Source organism: Adiantum capillus-veneris, chromosome 29, assembly GCF_014529385.1.
Source record: "Adiantum capillus-veneris isolate H3 chromosome 29, ASM1452938v2, whole genome shotgun sequence".
Lineage (NCBI taxonomy): Eukaryota > Viridiplantae > Streptophyta > Polypodiopsida > Polypodiales > Pteridaceae > Adiantum > Adiantum capillus-veneris.
In genome coordinates this window covers 1,399,952-1,421,446 of record NC_140959.1, presented here as the reverse complement: position 1 = coordinate 1,421,446, position 21,495 = coordinate 1,399,952, and positions in this window count along the sequence as shown.

Genomic DNA, 21,495 nt, shown 5'->3' with positions numbered 1-21,495 from the left:
CAGTAAATATTTTTCACTGACATGGTAAATACAAATCACTTTTTACCTACAGTAACTTTTTTTACCCATGGTAAATATTTTTTACTGCACCATAAGTATTTGGTAAGTAACAGTTCACTGTTACTAGAAGCAGTGATTGGGCATCAACAATGCAGTTACAGGAGGAGAAAAGGGGAAAATCTTATGGTAAAGGTGAGTCAACAGGGATAAAGACTTTTGAGTTGAAAAGAGACATGCTGATTTTTTCAAAGAACACATGTCAAAAGAAGCCATGGTTGAGGATTTTTTGAGAATTTGATATTCAGGAGGACCCAGCAGGTCCCCCCCTGACATGTGCAGAACCTCCAGTTTCAACAGCCACCTACCTGCCCTTAAATGCTGGTCAAGGCCTTATCCCCATGTGTCACAATCAGAAAAATCAGCATTTACCCTCCCCTCTCACATCACTCTAGAGAATATCTTGATGGTGACATATCAGGTGACCTCAATTTGTTGACCACCCTAAGCAAAAAGTAACCCCAATCAGCGGATTTAAGCATGTTTATCCCTAATCCTAAACCCTCTCAGAAACCTATATAAGGAGGCCTTCTCTCACTCAAAAGCACAACACTTCACCCACTTCACCAAGCAATGAAGCTATGACGACATTGCTCACAACGAGGAGCTATGGATGGAGCTCTACTCTCTCTCCCTCTAGTATGCTACATTACTAGCCCTAAAACCTAAATAAGGAGTCTTCTCTCATGCTCCATGACCACCATCCTCGCCATCATTCTCTAAGGTATTGATGTGTTGCTAGTAGGATCATACCTACTTGCTGGGTTGATTGTTTTTGACAAGGGATTATGCCATCCTTGGCTTGCTTCTCTATATCCTTGTTATGTATGATCAGATGCCGTTGTATTGTTAAGCTGATGTCTTGTGTATATATATGCTACATAAGGTCCCTAAACTTCGTTTCTATGTGTTTTGCCATATGTTTTGATGCCATCATAATGCCAGAAGTCTCACTTGCCTATGTGCACTATGTGTGAGGTCCCTAAACCTCTTAATTTAGGGTGGTGCCCCTTTTGTTTTGTTCTTTGCTTGTTTGCATGAGGCGTGGTTTGTGGAGTGTGCACGAGTACAGAGGCCACCCAATTGCACTGCTCTTTTTCCCGCTCTCATTTTGGTGCCCCCACGGAGGAGGGCTACAGAGACCTTCAGTCCACAAGCAATGAAGATGTGCAATCTACAACATGGACGAATGGCGTGAGGAGTTTGCAAATTGGAGAACAGAAGAGGAGGAGGCTTTAGAGGCCTTAAAAGCTTTCATCGAGGTCTTGTTACCAGGTTGCAGTGTCATTGAAATTCAAGAAGTAAGTTCTTCTACATGCCTTGTTCGTGATCGTCGCCAACGAAGGAGAGTGAGAAGAAGAGCTTGATATACCTCTCCTCTCAACCTATGAGTGCTCCAGAAACCTCCAACGCACACGAGCTTGAAATATTCTACATCAACATACACGAAGGTACTGTGACACACATTAAGGGAAGAGAAAGCATCACCAGACCTCTCTTTCCTGAGGAGCCGACTAAGAGGAGAAAGATCACCTCTACACCTAAGTGGCCCAAGGCCGCAGCGCCATCTCAAGCGTAAGGTAACATTTGGCTTAATCTCATTAATAAGGGATTACATGACCACTACAGGCAAGAAAAAGGCTAGTGAGCAACCAACTTCAACCTTCAACTTGCAACCACGACTCTCACCCCTAAATTCTCCTAAAGCAAAGAGGCGAAGGCTTGCCTACAAGATTGCCGCCCGTCTGCGAGTGCTCCCAGTGCACTTTGTGAATCCAGACACCACCAATCCCAAGCCAACCTCCTGTCCGCGTGAAGATCACTTTGGATATTGTCCAAAGTGCTTTGGAGACCGGGTGAAAAGCCTCCCTGCCCTACCTTTGCTGCTAATTTTCAAGAAGTTATCTCAATCTAAGGAAACTATCTTAGTGGATGATGTGCTGCACATTAATGGTGTCACTTTCATTCGTCATGCTGATTATGGTAATAGCATCCAATTGTTGCTTGCTAAAAGGCTCAGCATTGTACAAAGTGTTGCCATCACGCCTTACGTCTTCACAGATGCATCAGGAAGAGTCGAAGTGATCCGAGGTGCTGACCTTCTGTGGCTGATCAGGCTCATTGGTCCCAAGGTGGTGCAACTACGCTAGGCTCTTGTGTGTAAGTATGGATGCCAATAATGAGAATGATGATCCCCGCATGTTTCCTTTCCATTTTGTGCGTCATATCCGTGTGAATATTTGTATTGATAGAAAAATCTTTTGTCAGCAAAGAATAGCCCTGTTGTTTGGAGCCGAGAGACTTGGGGAAATCTTGCGCTCTCCTCATCCTGTCATTCTACCCTTACTAGACTATTACCATTCCTTTGATGTGTCGATCTTCATCCTATTTTGAGCTAAGTTGTGCTAAAGCTCCAAATTGTAATTACCATACTCTATTTTAAAATAAATTGGAGCTGTTTGTGTAATTGTTTACTCTCTCACTTATGGCCTTCCCTAATTTTTATGGTAAGCCTGGGGAGGTTGCTCCAGACTTTTTGGATAATTTGGAAATGGCCTTTCTGGTATCGGGAAGGGATGACGAAGCTACTAAGTTAAGGGCCTTTCCTTTGGTCTTGAGGGAAGGTGCAAAATTATGGTATCAAACTTTGGCACCTGAAGAAAGAAGAGACTGGGAGTCCTTAAAGATGGCCTTCATCGAAGAATTTCGCCGCCATGAGCCTCCGGAGGAGATATGGAGACAGCTCTTAGAGCTACGCCAAACATCACCCAATGACTATAGAAGCTATGAAGGAAAGTTTTCCAACCTGTGGGAGAAATGGTGTGCATCACTAGGTGAAGGAGAAAGGGCGCCAGAATGCCTAAAGAAGGACTGTTTCCTGGCAGGGCTTTACCCCATCCTTCGAGAAAAGGTAAAAGGTAAATTCCTAGATACTTTTGATAAAGCTATGACTTATGCAAGGGAGAAGGATAGGAAGTTAAAATTCCAAGCTCAACTACAAGGGGAAATGGAGCCTCCACCGCTAGCTCAACCTACGGCAAGGGTAGTAGCAGGGACAGGAGCAACAGACCAAGAGTCCTCTCAACAAGAATTACTTCAACAAATCACCAATCAACTAGAGAGCCTGTCCATCAATCTGGTTCAAGGTGTAAGGGCTCCCCAGCCAGGAAATGAACGAAATAGACAAGAAGGACAAAGGCAAGCACGTGAGTACATTTGCTACAACTGTGGAGAGGTAGGTCACGGCATGTATTATTGCCCCTATCCACGACGCTATCAAGGAAATGGTAATCAAAGACGGCCTCCTCGCCAGCAAGTCACTCCTCCTCAAGCTAGGCCACTAAATGGACAAAATGCACACGTGGCTCCACCAATCCAAATATTGAGACCCCCTCCTCCACCACCACAAGCACCAACAGAGATCCCTCCACTACCATCGGGAGGGGAGGACAGGGCTGTCTCTGTCATAAGTCTTGACAATGGTAAGGATAAAGGGAAAGAAAAAATGGAGGAAGCTGTTGCCATGCCAATAAAGAGAGTTAGGAGACAAAGAACTGATGAAATGGAAGCTTCAGAGCCGGATAAAGGGAATGAGGGTTCCTCCCAAGTGATAGGAGACAAGAAAAGGAAGAGTAGGTCAAGGAGGCACATAGGAGTAGAAGACTTTCCACTTGGGGTAGGATCCATACCTTACGACCTGGTAGCAGATGTGAGTAAGCAAGGACCAAAGATTTCATGGCAGCAACTCCTCCACCTTTCCCCAAAGATGCGTAGAACCTGGTCTAAGATGGTCAGCACCAGGAGGGCTAAGGCAAAGTCAGTTGGGTCTATTAGTGCAAGAGGCATGAAGGATATCGTGCCAGTCATTGATGCAGAGATTAAGAGTCAGCGAGTCTCCAATGTGTACGTAGATGGTGGAGTCGAGATTTGTGTTATGACAGAGAAATTAATGCACAGGTTGGGTTTGGAAGTAAACGAGCAAACTTCCTTACAAGCTAAGATGGAAAATAATGTAAGGGTGGCTTGTAAAGGTTAATGGAGTGAAGGTTTCAGCTTTTGGTGTGGCAATCTCAATTGATGCTTATGTGATCCCAACTAAGGGGGAGGGCTATCCGCTAATCCTTGGAAGACCTTGGCTTATGGCTATGAAAGCTAGGCAAGATTGGGAGACAGGTTCCCTTGAGTTGCGACCAAATCATAAGGTAGGTGGCAAGCAACAAAAAATTGTGTATGACATGAAGCAGGGTAGACAACAAGACCTAGAGATGGAGACTTCTATGGATGAATGGAGCACAAGCAGCTGCTCTTCATCTGAGGATGAGTCATCTAAGGAGGATGCTAGCTCTTTGGAAGTCATGGGTATAATACTGCGAAACCCAGAAGGAGAAGGTGGTCAAGACTCTCTAAACAAGGAAGAAGCCACAGGCTTAGAGGAGATGCTAGCTAAGGACCTACTAGAAGAAGAGAGAGAACCCTATTTGCAGGTACTAAAGAAGCATGCTGGCCTCTTTATAACTGATTACGAGCACATTAAAGGAGTGACGGTAACCCAACACCATATCCAATTAAAGGAAGGTGCCGTCAACCTTGTTGTTGATGAGGTATTTGCACAGGTTGAAGCTCTAGTAGGTCATGTTTCTGAGTATAAAGAGATGGTTGTGGAGACGTTTACAGAGGGTTTGGATACAGGTTTGAAAAGTGATCAGGTTTGCTTGGCTATGCAGCAAGTGGAGGCAAATGGCAGGGTCTTGCTATGTTATGTGATGCTATGGATACATGTGTTATTGGAGGTTGCTTTACATATATTTTTGTGTCAATGGCGAGGTTTTTTTGAAGTGGACTATACCATGGAGGGTTCTGTAGCAGATGGTAGGATAGCTGCTTATGATTCTGGTTTCTCAAGTGATGGCAAGTATGCTTATAGTGGACACGAAGGATTATGGATGCAGGGTGACGAAGCTCCGTGCTATAAAGAGCTGGAAGGGTGGCCTGTCTATTGGCCTACAAGTGCAAAGGAAGGCTTCGATATACATGTTTTACAGGTTGATGGAAATGAGCAATGCTTTACTTTTGATCCAGGTGGATTCTACACCATGCGTGGGGGAGCTTTGAGCTTTCCATTTGACCCTGGAGGGTGATGCAGTAGCAGATGCTTTTTTCTCTATCTCTATCCTATCTATATAGCCACTATACTATCAATTTTCTTATGCAGTCTATAGCTCTATGTTATATAATTCTCTCTATACAGTCATCTTTTACCTAAATAATACTATGGTTGAGCATGAATGCTCAACGAGGGGTTGGGCAAAAAAAAACAAAAAAAAAAAGGAAAAAAGAGAAAAAAAAGAAAAAAAGAGAATGCTACCAGTGAAAGCGGATATTGACAATGGATGGGGTATGGATTTCAAGGGTCTAGGAGACCAGTTGTTAGTCATGGATGGATACAATTATTCATCAGAAAGGACTAAACAGGGTGCATCAGCCAAGAAAGCAGTAACATGGCAAATTCAATTGGTACCAGGTGGGTAAGTATTCAAGAGAACCCTATTGTAGCACAACCTACAGCTAGAGGCATCAAATACCTCTAGCTTAAGGGGGAGGGCTATATGATGCATGGTTTTTAGGACCCCTTCTGAAGATGCAATAAAGGCACAGTCAGTTGTTGGGGAGATGAGGATACTCTATTCCAAGGGATCTCGAAAGAGAAGAAAAATCTACTTCACAAGCATCAAAGAGTAAAAAGTGCCATGGAAAGAAGATACGTGGGAACGAGCTCTTATGCATACCTACAACCTATATCTTACGGAATAGCCCATTCTAGGTGTGAATTTCTAGTGAAATTTACACGAGGATGTTCGTGTGGACTCACAGCACAGCATACTCCGTTTTCACTTTTTTACCGACAGTAAATATTTTTTACCACAGTAAATATTTTTTACCTACAGTAAATATTTTTCACCGACATGGTAAATACAAATCACTTTTTACCTACAGTAACTTTTTTTACCCATGGTAAATATTTTTTACTGCACCATAAGTATTTGGTAAGTAACAGTTCACTGTTACTAGAAGCAGTGATTGGGCATCAACAATGCAGTTACAGGAGGAGAAAAGGGGAAAATCTTATGGTGAAGGTGAGTCAACAGGGATAAAGACTTTTGAGTTGAAAAGAGACATGCTGATTTTTTCAAAGAACACATGTCAAAAGAAGCCATGGTTGAGGATTTTTTGAGAATTTGATATTCAGGAGGACCCACCAGGTCCCCCCCTGACATGTGCAGAACCTCCAGTTTCAACAGCCACCTACCTGCTCTTAAATGTTGGTCAAGGCCTTATCCCCATGTGTCACAATCAGAAAAATCAGCATTTACCCTCCCCTCTCACATCACTCTAGAGAATATCTTGATGGTGACATATCAGGTGACCTCAATCTGTTGACCACCCTAAGAAAAAAGTAACCCCAATCAGCGAATTTAAGCATGTTTATCCCTAATCCTAAACCCTCTTAGAAACCTATATAAGGAGGCCTTCTCTCACTCAAAAGCACAACACTTCACCCACTTCACCAAGCAATGAAGCTATGACGACATTGCTCACAACGAGGAGCTATGGATGGAGCTCTACTCTCTCTCCCTCTAGTATGCTACATTACTAGCCCTAAAACCTAAATAAGGAGTCTTCTCTCATGCTCCATGACCACCATCCTCGCCATCATTCTCTAAGGTATTGATGTGTTGCTAGTAGGATCATACCTACTTGCTGGGTTGATTGTTTTTGACAAGGGATTATGCCATCCTTGGCTTGCTTCTCTATATCCTTGTTATGTATGATCAGATGCCGTTGTATTGTTAAGCTGATGTCTTGTGTATATATATGCTACATAAGGTCCCTAAACTTCGTTTCTATGTGTTTTGCCATATGTTTTGATGCCATCATAATGCCAGAAGTCTCACTTGCCTATGTGCACTATGTGTGAGGTCCCTAAACCTCTTAATTTAGGGTGGTGCCCCCTTTGTTTTGTTCTTTGCTTGTTTGCATGAGGCGTGGTTTGTGGAGTGTGCACGAGTACAGAGGCCACCCGATTGCACTGCTCTTTTTCCCGCTCTCACCAGCATGAGTGACACAATGTAAATATTCTCAACTCTTCTAGTTTGAGGAATACCTAGGATAACTAAGACGCTTAGACCACATAGAATATTACTTGAAGCTTTGGGACTGATGCCTTGCTCATTTAGTGGCTTAACTGCCCGACTGTGACTTTTATGCCATGTATTTTGAATGGAAACTTGGAGGTACCTATTCAAAGCCAAAAACCCAATTCCATAAGTTCTTAGAGATTTAGGTCTCTTTCATTGTGTTGGTCTATGGATGCCATCATTTTTCTCAGTAGATTGGCATACTTCGGCCTTGCTTGACTTGCTTATTGTATGTTGACATTGCTTTGTGAAACAAGTTCTTTGGCTATTGTAGGGACTGATAGTGAGTTTTCTTTATCTCCCACGAGAAGCGGCCGTTGATGTGTGTGGGTTCTTTGTGATTGAGTTCCCACTAGCAATTTTGAAACCCATCTTGTCTTTGGTCCTTGTCTGATCGTCTTTTGTATTTTCCCTTCTAGTTTGACTTGATGGACACTATTGTTGGGTATCCATATTTGGCTATTACTGTTGTAAAATCCTTGCTTTTGAAGTTGAATACAAGGTATCCACCTAGAGGTCGTATCACCTTTGGCTGTGATTGATTTCAATTGGCTCTTGGTTGTGATTGCTTGGAGCTTTGTGCAACATGGCTGATCTTCATTGTTCTAGGTTGAGATACTAATTTTGGAAACCTTATTTGTGTGTTACCTTCATAAATTCCTTGTACTTTGAGTATCTTGACCAAAATCATCCGTTGCTTCACCTGCTTTTTGTTGGGTAGCCTTTGACTTTGGTGCTCATACTTGTCGCATTGCTCGCTTCTTCGATCTTTGATTTTGCTTCTTGTGGTTGGTCTTTCTACTCGTTGAGGTATTTTTCTTCCGTTGATATCTTGGTTTTTGATTTGTAGAACTCTCTTCTTAAGGTGAGTAGGTCCAGGCTGTTATCTTAGGCTTCTTGGCCCAAACATTCTTGTTTCTATGAAAGAGCCTTGAGCAGTGATTGACTCATTTGATGCTACCCACCCTATTACCTTTGGTTGTTGAGGTTGAATGTGTGCTTGGGGTATCCAAACTGGGTCTTTGATATTGATGTGCTTTTTGGATATCAACACTTGGTTTGACTCGGTTCGGCTTCTTCTTCTGGAGGCTTTGTGGTGATGGAAACTTGGGTTGATAGACTTTTTGCTTTGGTTTTCATTGCATTGTTGATAGTGTGGCTCTTGATGTAGAGGCTATGTTGAAGGTTGGATGGAGGCTCATTGGAGGTGAATTCATCTTGTGAGGTTGATCTTCTTCAGTGTTTGCCTTAGATTTACCATTTCTGGCTATGCTTGGTTGTGTCATTTTTGCATGGATTTGAGAATTTCTGGGGCTTTTGGTGGTGGTGTTGTTGAAGCTTTTCCTTGTGGTTGAAGGAAGATTCTTATCCAACTTTTCATCAGGACCATGTAGAATGTGTCCTAGTACTCCCTTGTACTCAACTTGAGCACGACTTTTGCCATTGCAATGCTAGGAATTGACATTTTGGAACTTGTGTACACTGTTGAATCTAGATCTTAAATTGGTGGATTTCCCATGATTATCCACATGTCACAAGACATTAGATTCTTTGTTTCATAGGGATTCATCACATGTGAACGTGTGATTTTGAGTCTTGTTTCTCCACATATGCTGAATTTGATCATTGTAGGAGACACTCAATCTTCTAACTAATCCTTGTTCATCCTTTGTTCTTGATTTTGTAGTGAATATTTTCTGTGGTACTTGAAGGCATTGCTTCTTTGTCTACCTTCAATTGTGCTTCTCTTGGAGTCGGCTTCTTTAAAACAGCTGTTGTCGATCCTTCAAGTATGTCGATGATGACATATTCTCGTGGTTGCTTTGCTTCCTCCTTTTGTGCTTTTGCATCACGATTCATGACACTATTGTTTGTCTTGCCTGTTCTACTTCCATACTTACAAATTTTACTAGCTTCCTTCATTAGGAAGAGAATGGGGTCTACGAGGGCCTCTTTATTTGGCAGATTAAGGGAGTCAAACCTCTAGTATTTAGAAATCAATCACAGGATAGCTTTTGAATTCAAACAGGCAAATCGATTAGTTTATTTGAATTCAAATTTCCCTCCAAAATAAAATTTAAATATAGCGGATAAAACCATATCATGTAATATATTCATGGAAAGAGTTCGGCATGTAGATTACAAATCTATAATCTCCACTCAAATCGGAGATCATATGTAGAAGTTATGGAAGGCAAAAATCATAAAAGTATTCACCTCCTTTTTTGGGGGATGAGAGTGCATCCTTTGACCACTCTTACACCTCTCTTACAACCCCATCATTCTTGCACACATGATGTTAGCAGCAAGCTAACTCGAATACCATTTTTCGGAGCTCTCATTGTAAAAACACTAGGTTAAAAATCCACTGCTGTTAATAATCACAATTTTTTCACTTGACCTAAAGTGGCATATGAGACCATAAGCATGTGTGCTTAGGTCTTATAAATATGTCCTAGAAGTTTCGTTACGTTTGGATGTCATTTGATGCTGCAACAGATGTGATTTGTTTGCCAATGAGCGATTGGCTTTTGGTGATTTCAGTCACTTGAGTGTAGCTTGAGTTAGATGAAATTTTTTTGTTGTTTTCCAAGAGATTGACAACCTCTTGTAGCCTCTATGCACTAGTCAAGTCAGCTTCGTCGCATGGATTGACAATTTAATTGTGATCCTTGCTATGTATGCAATAAGATAGGAGTGAGGTTACCCGTCCCATATTTGGCGCCTCTACAAGGGATCGAAGAGACCTAAACTAGGAAAAAAGTCTTGTGAAGTTATCTTTTAACTTCCTCTAGGTTCACCTAGACTCGAAACTTTCTTTTTAAAATTGCATAGCTTAAGATTGTCGTCTTTTGCTATGTAGAGGTAGCTTGGAAGTAATCGTACTTGTTGAGTGCCTTTAGGACTGTAGGATTGTAGAATTAGAGTAGGGTTTTGAGAATGATTGATAGACAAGACAAAGTTTTAAGATCAAGGCTCATAAAACCATAAAAAACAAGAAAACGATGTTTGTAGACACTTTTCACAACCCCATTGCAGTAGAACCTAAGAGTAGGGTAAGTAGTATCCAAGGTGGACTTCAAAACATTGCTCTCTCTAAAAGAATCAATTGTTAGTTGTTATTTGAAGTTACAGAATTTCAGATCTATGGCTAGAAATAGCACCAAAAGACTGCTAACCACTCAATCCGACTGGAGAGTATGCTTAAAAGTTGCATGAACCAGTGGGTAAGCTCAAGGACACATTGAGGTAAAAATTTCAAGAGTTTGTCAAAACTCAGATTATTTACTTTTCCTTGATATTTTGGCCAAATTAAGTTTTGACTTGACTCAGAGGCTTAAAATAACTCATAAAAAGACTGTTCATTGAAAAAGTGCAAAAAATGTTCACATTAGGCCTAAAGTAAATAATCACGATTACTTATTTTCAGCTCAAAACTGACCAAGGTTGATACCAATGACTCTATGCATGTGTACAAAAAACTTTTGTAAAGGCACATAGAATTTGAATCATCAAATTGACCAAAAACTGGGTAAAAACTAAAGTCTGTACTGACTTTCAGAAACTTGAGTGTAAATTGGAGAAAATTTTGTTCAAACTCAGGGAAACTTGATTCATAGGCTTATATTGATGTGATATACATGTGTATATGCTAAGTTGACCAAAAAGATGCAAAAATTTACCAGAAGTAAATAATCGTGATTATTTACATCTATCCCATTTTTTAACTTTTTTGACCAAGTTAGCATACCACTAGCTTTACCATGTTATAATAAGCCCATAAATTAAATCTGGTAAGATTTGGATCATTGGATTGAAAATTCTGGCCAAATTTGCAAAAGTTAGTCGTCAGATACAAAACTGATGACCATTTGAAAAAACATTTATCCAAACTTGATGAAACTTGGCTAGGGAGCTTACGTTGAGGTGCTTAACGGGTCTGTGTCAGGATTGGGACAAAAACTTACAAAAAAATAGCTGGAGTAATTATTTATATCGGCTTGAAAGATTGATAATCTTGCACATTTGAGTATACCATAAGGTCAAGCATATCAAGTAGACCACACAAATCAATCTTGGTGAAATTTGGATCACAAAAGTGAGACTTAAGCTAGATTCTTGAAATCAGAGTTTACGGACACCAAACAGTTGCTATACTTGGCAAATCAAGCCAAAAAGTGCAAATAACTGACAAAAGTAAATAATCATAATTATTTACTACTGCTACACAAAGACACCATTTTTTGACTTTTGAACTTGTACAGTGTTAGACCAACATAATACAAGGCCACCGGGAAATTTTGGGTTCAATCGGATCCAAATTGACACATGTTCACTCAGTTTTCAGGTTGCAGATTAGTCCTTTGGCTTTTTGCAAAAGTGGAATATGAAGGTCTCAACTGCTGACTCATTTAGCACGATTTGAAGTGAAACACAAGAACCAATCACAATAGTTAGCAAAAACTATACAATTTTTGTGAAAGAACATCTAACTTGATCAAAATTGATACATGAATCAGGTTGCAGACAAGGAATCGGAGGCTTGATGGAAGTTGCACTCAAATTAAGTGGAAAAAATTAACAACAAGTCAATCCAACGGTAAGTATTCTATCGAGGGCTTCACAAGTCTTTATGAACCTTAGATTTGGTTGTATACTAGAAAACCAAGGCATATCTGGAGAAATATCCAGTAGAGTATCCACCGAAGAAAGTGTGAATCAAGGCAATCCCTTGCACACTATCCTTGAAGAAGTCTCAGACACTTTTTCAGATTCAACATCTGAAATGTCTTCTTACTCGACTCACTCAGAAATCGGAACGACAGTGCGCTATAAGCATATACTATCTTTTTATAACTCTAATCGCCATGGAGCTCAGCTTTACCTGGATCCTAACAAAGAGTATGCTATTCGCATTGATGACCATGGTATTGAGTTTGAAGAGGAGATCAGGGCAAATAAACAAGGAAGATGTACATGGATAGAAACGGAACTCAATATTTACAAGTCGAAAACCCTGATGTGATAGAAAAATGGGGTTAGAAGTAAACACCATAATTCTAGACATGGCAACTAAAGAAGGACCACCAACTTTAGAATTCCAGGGATACGATCAAGTTGATTTGAAGCTTTTGAAACGGATTAGTACGGATAATCCTAGGATCGGGGTCTATTGTTGGGAGGATAGGAATGTTTAAGATCTTCTATGGACTTTGCATGCCAAATCAGAACAACTAACACCCATGAAGATCATCTATATCTTCAAGATCAAAGATAAGGGTTCAACAAACCTACTAACCTACCTGTCTAGGGATTGTTAAAACAATAACTTTGCTATGATGACTCTTGAGGAGGTAGAACAAATCAAATACCAAGGGTACTCTATAAGGGATTGGATATTGGGCCAAGGACCAGAAACTATTCCAGGAGATGAACACCATGAGAGATCTTCTGAGAGTAATACCAGAAACCACCTCATCACGTAGAAAACCGAGTGACACTAAAGCCAGTCTAGGGCTACATGAGTCACTATTTCCAACATACTGGTTTAAAGGACTCGGAACGGGACACCAACTGCCAGGACACCGGGAGTTGAACCAAATAGACGTGTCAGACTAGCTGATTTTCAAAAATGGGTCAAAAAATACAGTGGATCGGAGGATCCATATAACCACTTAGCAAGCTTTAATAAAGTGCTAAGAGCAGAACACATATTTGATTTCCATACTCAATTCGAGGGGTTTGGAATGACACTAGAAGGAAAAGCATTGACATGGTCCCAAAACATTCCACCAAGGTCAATCATGAACTTGAATACATTAGCTCAAGGATTTGTAGCTGCTTGTTCCAAAACGGGAATCAAACACAATACGGTAGCTCAAATCTACAGCTTTAAACAAAAACAAGGTGAGTCTGTTAGGGATTGTGCAACACGAATGAAACAATAAATTGCAAGATGCCCAAAGCTAGAGATACCTGCATAAAGGAAAGGATTAGGAATGATCTATGCCGTAAAAAGTATAGACATTACCTATTAGCAAAAAAAAATTGTATTCCTTGTGGATCACCAAGCCTTATTTTACTTGGTCAACAAGCCATGCAACATAGGAAGAATACTGAGATGGTTCATCATTCTTCTGGAATTTGATTTCACTGTAGTTGTAAAAGAGGACGCTACTCATCAAAGAGCAGATCATTTGTCAAGGATAGTTTCAGGGGAGTAGACGATGATCTACCAGATGCATATCTATTCTCCGTTGAAATGATACCTCGATGGTCAAAAAATATGGTATCATTGATGACCATAGCTCAAGTGGATTCGTAAATACCACTTTCTATTACAACCGGATTAATTGAGCAATCTTCTATGTATCAATTACTAGCTGGTAGGCTATACAAAAGAAATCAAGATGGAATATTGCTGTTGTGCATTAATCCTGAGGAGAAATCCCAATACCTAAGTCAAGCACAAATTACATAGTAGGACTTCACTTTGCGGAAGATCAAACTATGCGACGGATTTTGAGACTTGGAGTATTTTGGCCAACTATGAGCAGTGATGTTCATTCTTTTGTGAAAGATTGTCCTCAATGTCAAAAACAAACACCCATACCTCATGTAACATTGTTCCAAATGTCACCTGTTCCTAAGTGGAGTAACTATCTAGTTACTTACTTATCAAACCAAACATTTCCTGAGGATATGAGTAAACACCATCAAAGAGCAATTGAAACAGAAGCAAAAGACTATGCTCTTATTGGAAACCAATTGTATCAGAGAGGTAAGGATCAAAATTTACGTCTTTGTGCAAATGAAAACGAATATATTTCGATAATAGAACAAGCACATGCTGGATTAGCTGGAGGTCACTTCTCTAGTGAGGCCACCCCAAGAGCAATCTTAATGGCAGGCATATGCTGGCCAACACTTTTTGCAGATGCCAAATAATATATTCAAAGGTGTGATGCATGTCAGCGAGCAAAAATGCCAACCTGTGTAGATAGCATGCCCTTAAGAACAATGATGGGGGCTAGAGATTTTGAAAAATGGGGTATAGATTTTGTTGGGCCAATACAACCACTTGCTTATAGAACCCAAGCTCAATATCTTGTAGCTACGGACTATTTGACCAAGTGGGCCGAGGCTAAAGCGACCTAAAAGAATGATTCCATAACCACTGCCGCATTCTTATATGAGTATGTGTTCACAAGATATGGATTGACAATAGAAATTGTCAGTGATAGGGGAACTCATTTACTCAATGAGATAATCGAGTATCTGCTTAACGAGTTTATGGTCATCCATAACAAATCAGCTCCCTATCACCCACAAGCAAATGGACAAGCTGAGAATATGAATAAAATTCTTAGCTCGGTATTGACAAAAGTGATTAGTTCAGGAAGGACAGATTGAAAGATGAATCTCCATGCAGCTCTATAGGCCTATCGAGTTTCATGCAAAACAACTTCAAATGCTACACCCTTTAACCTTGTTTATGGTCTTGATGCCATATTGCCTATAGAATTTCTATTGCCGACACTAAGGGTAGCTAAGAATCTTGAGTGAACTGGACATGAATTGTCAGAAGGACTTGAAGATTTAGAAAAGCTAGATGAGCAAAGGCTAACTGCTATAGCTCACATCTATGCACAAAAGCGAAAACAAAAATAGTTTTTTGATTCCCATCTAATTACAAAAATCTTCAAAAAGGGAGACCTAGTTTTAGTCTATTCCCTTAAGCAACACATTCCCAAGTTTAAGAAAAAGGGAAACGGACCGTTTATCATTGACGGTGCATCTCCAAGTGGAGCAGTTAAGTTGTCCACCCTAGATGGTGAACCGATGGCTAATTGGCTTAGTGGATGTCGTTTAAAGAAGTACACTTTTCCACTAACCAATGAATTGCTAGAAAGAATGCATGCAGCTAAGCAAAGAAAGCTAAAACGATAGCAATTTATTGATGAAGCCCAAGAAGAAGCTCGGCTTCGAGTACTCAAAAGGAAAGATGCTCTCAAGAATCAACAAATACCTATTCCCATCAACACTTTGGAAACAGATAACCGACAAGGGGAATTGCCGAAAGATGCCGTGTCAACAGATGATGAATGGTTAGATGGAATGGACCTTTGCATCAAAGTACATCTCAACAATCATAGCACAAATTCATTGGTCGATCTCCAGTAAATGCAGTCAGTTATTCCACATACAAGAAAGCAACAAATCAGTCTTTGGCATCAGGAATAACGACTATCAAAAGATGCAACAAGAACCCAATATCAACATTGGGAGTAGTCAACTTGAATGTGATAACTGTACATGGATGTTCATGTCCTCATCAGTTTGTATGCTTACCAGATGAGCACATGAATGAGACAATGATTCTTGGAATCTCATGGATGCGGACGTACAAGGCAGTACCAGATTGGCATACCAATCAGCTGAAGCTATCACCTAAAGGTGAACAACTTGTTGTTCCAATTGCACCAAGCAAAGAGGAATGGAAATTAGGTTACTAGCAGAGCAAACCATGAAGCAATCAATCTTCTCCATCATATCGACAAGTAAATGCTACAAGTAGCATGTAAGGAGTCATGCAAATTTGGGTACCAAAAGCACAGCTTAAGGACAAGCCGATTCAAATCTGGGTACCGAAAACATCACCGACAATACCAAAGACGATTCCAAGGTGCAAAACACAGAGACGAGCATCTCTGAGCAAGGAACCTAACACGACATGGATTTGGAAGAAAAAAGGGCATTTATCTTCTCCACAAACTGTAAAACCAATCAAGCAATGGAGAGTTAAGTCTCAGAAGACTCAACCACACTATTCTACCCAAGACAAAGTAAGATATCAATGGCGGATAAAAGCTCGACAACAATCACTAGTGATACCAACATCTTAGGAAATCAGCATACCAAAGCATCCTGATCATACAATCAAGCAAAGAGCACACAAGCTACAATATTTTCTCTTTGGAAGATAGTATCAGAAAACCTCGACATCAGAAACCCTTGAGTTAATTACTCAAGACCCAACTCTTGTACATCATAATGGTTTGAAATGCATTGATCTTCAAAGCATGGTAGAGCCAACCAAGGCTATGCATATACACGATTGTTCAACCCATGCACACAGTCATCCCGGAGTATGCCATCTAGGAGGGGTGGAAGGACACTAAGTAATTAAGGGCAATGCTTGAAGAGAGAGGAAAAAGTTTGATGTTAATGTGTGATTTTTTGCAAAATTACCTAATAATACCCTTATAAATCATTAATAAGGGAAATTTAACTAATAAGATCTCCCCGATGAGTGTAAATAGTGTATACACTATTAAAAAATAGTCCTTTTTGGTTATTTTTCATCATTTTTCTTGCTATTGAGACTTAAAAATGAAGGAATCCAATCAAAGATAATAAAGCTGTGTTTTTCAATGGATTTATTTAATTATTGGATTTTTACTTTGCTTTTTTTTTTAGCATATTTTGTTATTTTCTTTGATTTTTTTAATAAATAGGTAAAAAATTAATAACAAATAGCAAATGAGCTCAGATGGAAAAACCGAAGACACGCTGATGATCAGAAGGACAAGGTGGATAGACACAAGAAATTTCAATCAAATCGACAGACGAAAGCGGGAAGCCTAAATTGGGTGGTCAAACCTACTTTTGCGCAATTCTTGCAGAATGAGCTACAAGAATCTGATTGGGGAAATTTTTGACTCTAACATAGATTTCACGCCTAGTAGGACTAACATGGGGGAAAAATGGTTTGGAGAGTCCGAGTATAGATACTCAAGGTAGGCTAAAATCACCTCAGTTCCACTTGTTGCAGAATGAGCTACATGAATCTGATTGGGGAAATTTTTGACTCTAACATAGATTTCACGGCCTAGTAGGACTAACATGGGGGAAAAATGGTTTGGAGAGTTCGAGTATAGATACTCAAGGTAGGCTAAAATCACCTCAGTTCCACTTGTTGCCTTTGGAGAGAGAACTTTTCGACCTTCTTCGCGCGCATTTTCTAGAGTCCACAGTCGCCTGTTTCCAGTGCCGTCTCACAAAAGACATGAGGGGTAAGTTCTAAAATTATCAATGATCCATTCTGTACGGCCGGTAGCTAGTCTAAACCCTTGGGAAAAACCCTAGAATTTGAGCAGTGCACGAAGACCTATGACCAAAAATTGACCATAGCGGCCTGTCAACTCAACCAAATCAGACGAGACTTGAATTGTAGCATGCCCTAGATGATAGAACACTTCTATATCAACAGTTGACCATTTGACAAGGGTCGAGGGGGGTCCCAAGTGGAAAAGCTAAGTTTTTGAGAGATGCCAGAATTGCATTCTGACTCCACAGACAACTTATATATGGGGTATATATACAATGTATATGGTTGGTTTCATAAAATCAATCAAGCCAAACCCTCGGAAAGCAGAAAATAGCTGGAAGGTTACAAAGCGTCAAATTTGACATACGAGGTCAAATTGACTCCAAATGGGCCAAAATTGAATGGGTTACTTCAAGACTATGTAGCGGACAAGTCCACAGCCTCAAAAGTGACTAACCAACTCTATAAGCCATGTAGCCACAAAAACCGGTGATTTCAGAGTCGACAAAGCACAAAGTGATGTCGGCAACACAAAACTTTCCAAATTCAATTTAGGACTTGTTTTAGGTGTATAGAATATCTTTAGGTCAAAATTCTTAAGTTTTGCAAGAAAAAGTTGACTGTTGTAAATAATTGTGATTATTTACTTTTGCAATATTTTGGCTTGAGAATGGTATCATCACCTCACCTATCACTTGTGTACACCTATTACATGCCACATTTCAAGTATGAACCAAATTTATCAATGATAACTTGGAAAATTGTCAAAAAAACGCAAGGAAGTCCTTTCAAACCAAATTTTAAGTTATCTGTCACATTTTTTGATCCAAATCACCTAAAACCTCACACACACAGTCTACATCATGCCTAGAACCATGATGCTTCAAAAAAAGTCCATTTTGATGAAAAAGTTAATAATCACGATTATTTACTTTTTGGCCAAGATGGGGGGAAATTGCAACTTTGACTTCATGGGACCAAAGCACATGATGTCCTAAGCCCACTAACCAAGTTTGAACAAATTTAGAGCTCAAAATCTCAAAATTTCTTTATATCTATTGTTTGCGAGACCTAAAGCCTAAATCTAGTACCATTCTCACCCTGTGCACTCAAATGAGCCCACACTTCACTCAGAGTATCTATTTGATATATAATTCAAGCCTATAATGCCAAAATTGCAAAAAGTTAAAAAATTCCTCAGCTGTAAATAATCACGATTATTTACTTTTGTTGCAAATTTTTTCTTGGACATCATGATTTTGATCTTTACATGTTCAAAAATTGATTTGAAGCAAATTGGACTCAAATTTTCAACAATACAGACAGAAGGGCATTTCAGAGAGAATCTGCAGAAATTTTCTAACTTTGGCACTCTATTCACTTAACAGGAGCCACGCAAGCTGCAGAAAAGGCCAAGAAGAGGGTCTCTCAAAAGGAGAAGCTGCAAGAGTTGCCACCATACCAACTGGAGGCTAGTTTCGTAAAGACAACCAAAGCAACCTATTTGTCAAAAGAACAACTTGAGGAGAACAACACAACATTTTCACAGGTAGATTCACAAGTGAAGAAGGACATCAAGTAGAACTACAATTTTTGCCAATAGAGGTCTACGATGTCACAGCAAAGCCTGAAACAAAAGAAGCCAACAGAAAGATTGGACTTAGAGAATTCTACGACCAAGAGCCATGTGGTGTAGGTTTTCAAAAATCTTATGAGATCTTGTCCACAATCAAGGAAGAAGGAATAGCCCAGATTACTAACCAGCAAGGGCACAAGATAGAAGTGGTAATTACTAAAGAAATAGTGGCTGAAGCTCTCAAGTTGCTGACAGAAGGGATGATCAAGAGGGCTAGAGGCAGAAAGACAGCATGTACTTTCACCAAGGAAACCGTTGCGAAAACCTTTGCTAATCTCATTCAGAAGCAAGTGGAAGAACCAGCAAGATTATATTATCAACACTTCCACTTTCTAGCAAAGAGACCGCCAAGGTACACAACACCCAATCATGCAGTTGCAGCTACATTTACACAAGTGCTAAAGTCGACAACAAAGCAACCCATCAATCATGCACAGTATGTGCTATCCACATTGAAGGGTACCAAGAAGGAGGGCAAGATAACCTATATGGGGGAACCTGAGGTACTCAGAAGAATAACATACCATGCTATTGGCATGGCAGATAATTTGCCACCTGTCCCAGATCAAAACACATGGATAGTGTCAGCACAACCATCTCCAAGAACCACAAGGTCCACAAAACGAGTTTACAAATCAGATGAAGAATATTTAGAGAACTCTCATGAAGCATGTAGCAGCGAAAGCTCAAACAAAGAGAGTCAAACGTGAGGAGATGAAGAAGAAGGCAGTGGCCGCATGTCAAGAAGAGGCTCAACAGAAAAAGGCGAGGATTGAACGAGAAAAAGAAACCTACAAAAGAAGCCGGCAAGCTACAGGCGAGGACCCTGGAAAGTGGGTACCAAAAGATCTAAAGGGGCCGAGAACAAAAAACCCTGCTCGGAAAGAAGCAGAAGACCCAAAGGACTTTTTGGAAAGAATGTACAAGGACATGGAAGAATTAAAGCTAAAAGAAGCTCAAGAAGCTGAGAGAGAAGCTAGAGAAGATGCGTCCGAGCAAGAAAAACAAGGTGAGGCCCAACACGAACAAAGTGAGATGTCTCCCAGACCATCGTTACCTGCTACAGAACAAAACAACCACCCCATGCCAAGCCCTCCCCCATCACCAACAATTAGATCCACTAAGGCTGAACAAAACAAGGAAAACAAGCCTGGACTGCAAGAAGCAGCAGGATCTGAACAACAAGCAACAACCGAAAAAACCAAAGCAAAGGAGCTAGAGCCGGAAAGGGCAGCAAGTCCTGAACCAGAGGAGGCAACAAGGTTTAAGCAAACAAAGGCACAAGAATTGGAAACCACACCATCTACCACCATTCAACAGGAAACAGTCGAGGCATCCACGAAGACTCAAGAAGACAAAGCAGTAGAAACTAAAGCACAGCCTCAAGGGGAAGAACGAACCCGAGCGGTACCACAAACAGCTGCCACAGCCCCACCAAGAGAATCACAAGAGACTGCCAAATCGTCTAGGCAGCGCACAAGAGATGAAGAACTAGCAGACCAATGATGAGGTAATTCTCCAAGTTAATGAATATGCAAAGCAGATGCAGGAGATGACAAAACAATGCGGTCAGCAGCACCTAGCCACAATGCTAAGGCTAAAGAGTTGGAAATGGTGATAGATGCTCTTCAAGGAGAGGTAGAAGATAGATTAAATATCATCACCGATCTGTAGAAACAAGTCCAAGGGTTGATAGTTGAAGCTGAACAACACCAGCTAGCCCAATAAAAGCAGCAAATGGAAATGGAAGAGCTAGGTGAACTTCTCATGAAGTTAACAGAGGCCTGCAAGACCAAAGACGAACAATTGACAGAAGTTACCAACAAACTCTTAACTACAACTCTGTCAGTTCATAATATCCAAGTGCAGCTAGATGTAGCAAACACTTCACTATAATACTCATAGCAGAGGATCAATGATCAAACAACCTTCTTACGATAGATAAGAGAAAATCCCGCAGCTGCCTTGATCAAAGGTATATATGAAGTGTATAAAGCACTAGAGAAAAAGATCGAGTTAGAGCTGAAGAGATAGCAGTCACAACGTAGAGACCTCGCATTAATGCGGGTACAAAGAGAAGGACTTCTCAAGGAGAAAGCAGAGCTGAAGAGAGATAACCAGCTACTGCGGGATGGACATCAAGAGACACAGGAAGAAGCAGGTACATTCGAAAAACCACACATTGATATTCCCTCATTCTCATTCGATGAGATCGAAACATAGCCGGCAGAAGGGCTCAAGGTAGAAGAAGAATTTCAAGTACCAATAAAAGATGTCGATCAAGAGTGGATGGTCCAGCTGTCAAAAGTTGAAGAAGATGCGCTTAAGGAGAAGGTTGCTCAGAAGACAGATGACCAATGGAAGGTAGCGATGGATTGGGAGTTGAGAATTCTTCATTCTATGAATGCTACTCAACTCACTCCCAACCAAATAAATGCACAATGGCATCATCAATCACTACCATATCCCTTGATCAAGGTCGAGCTGCTATAGGT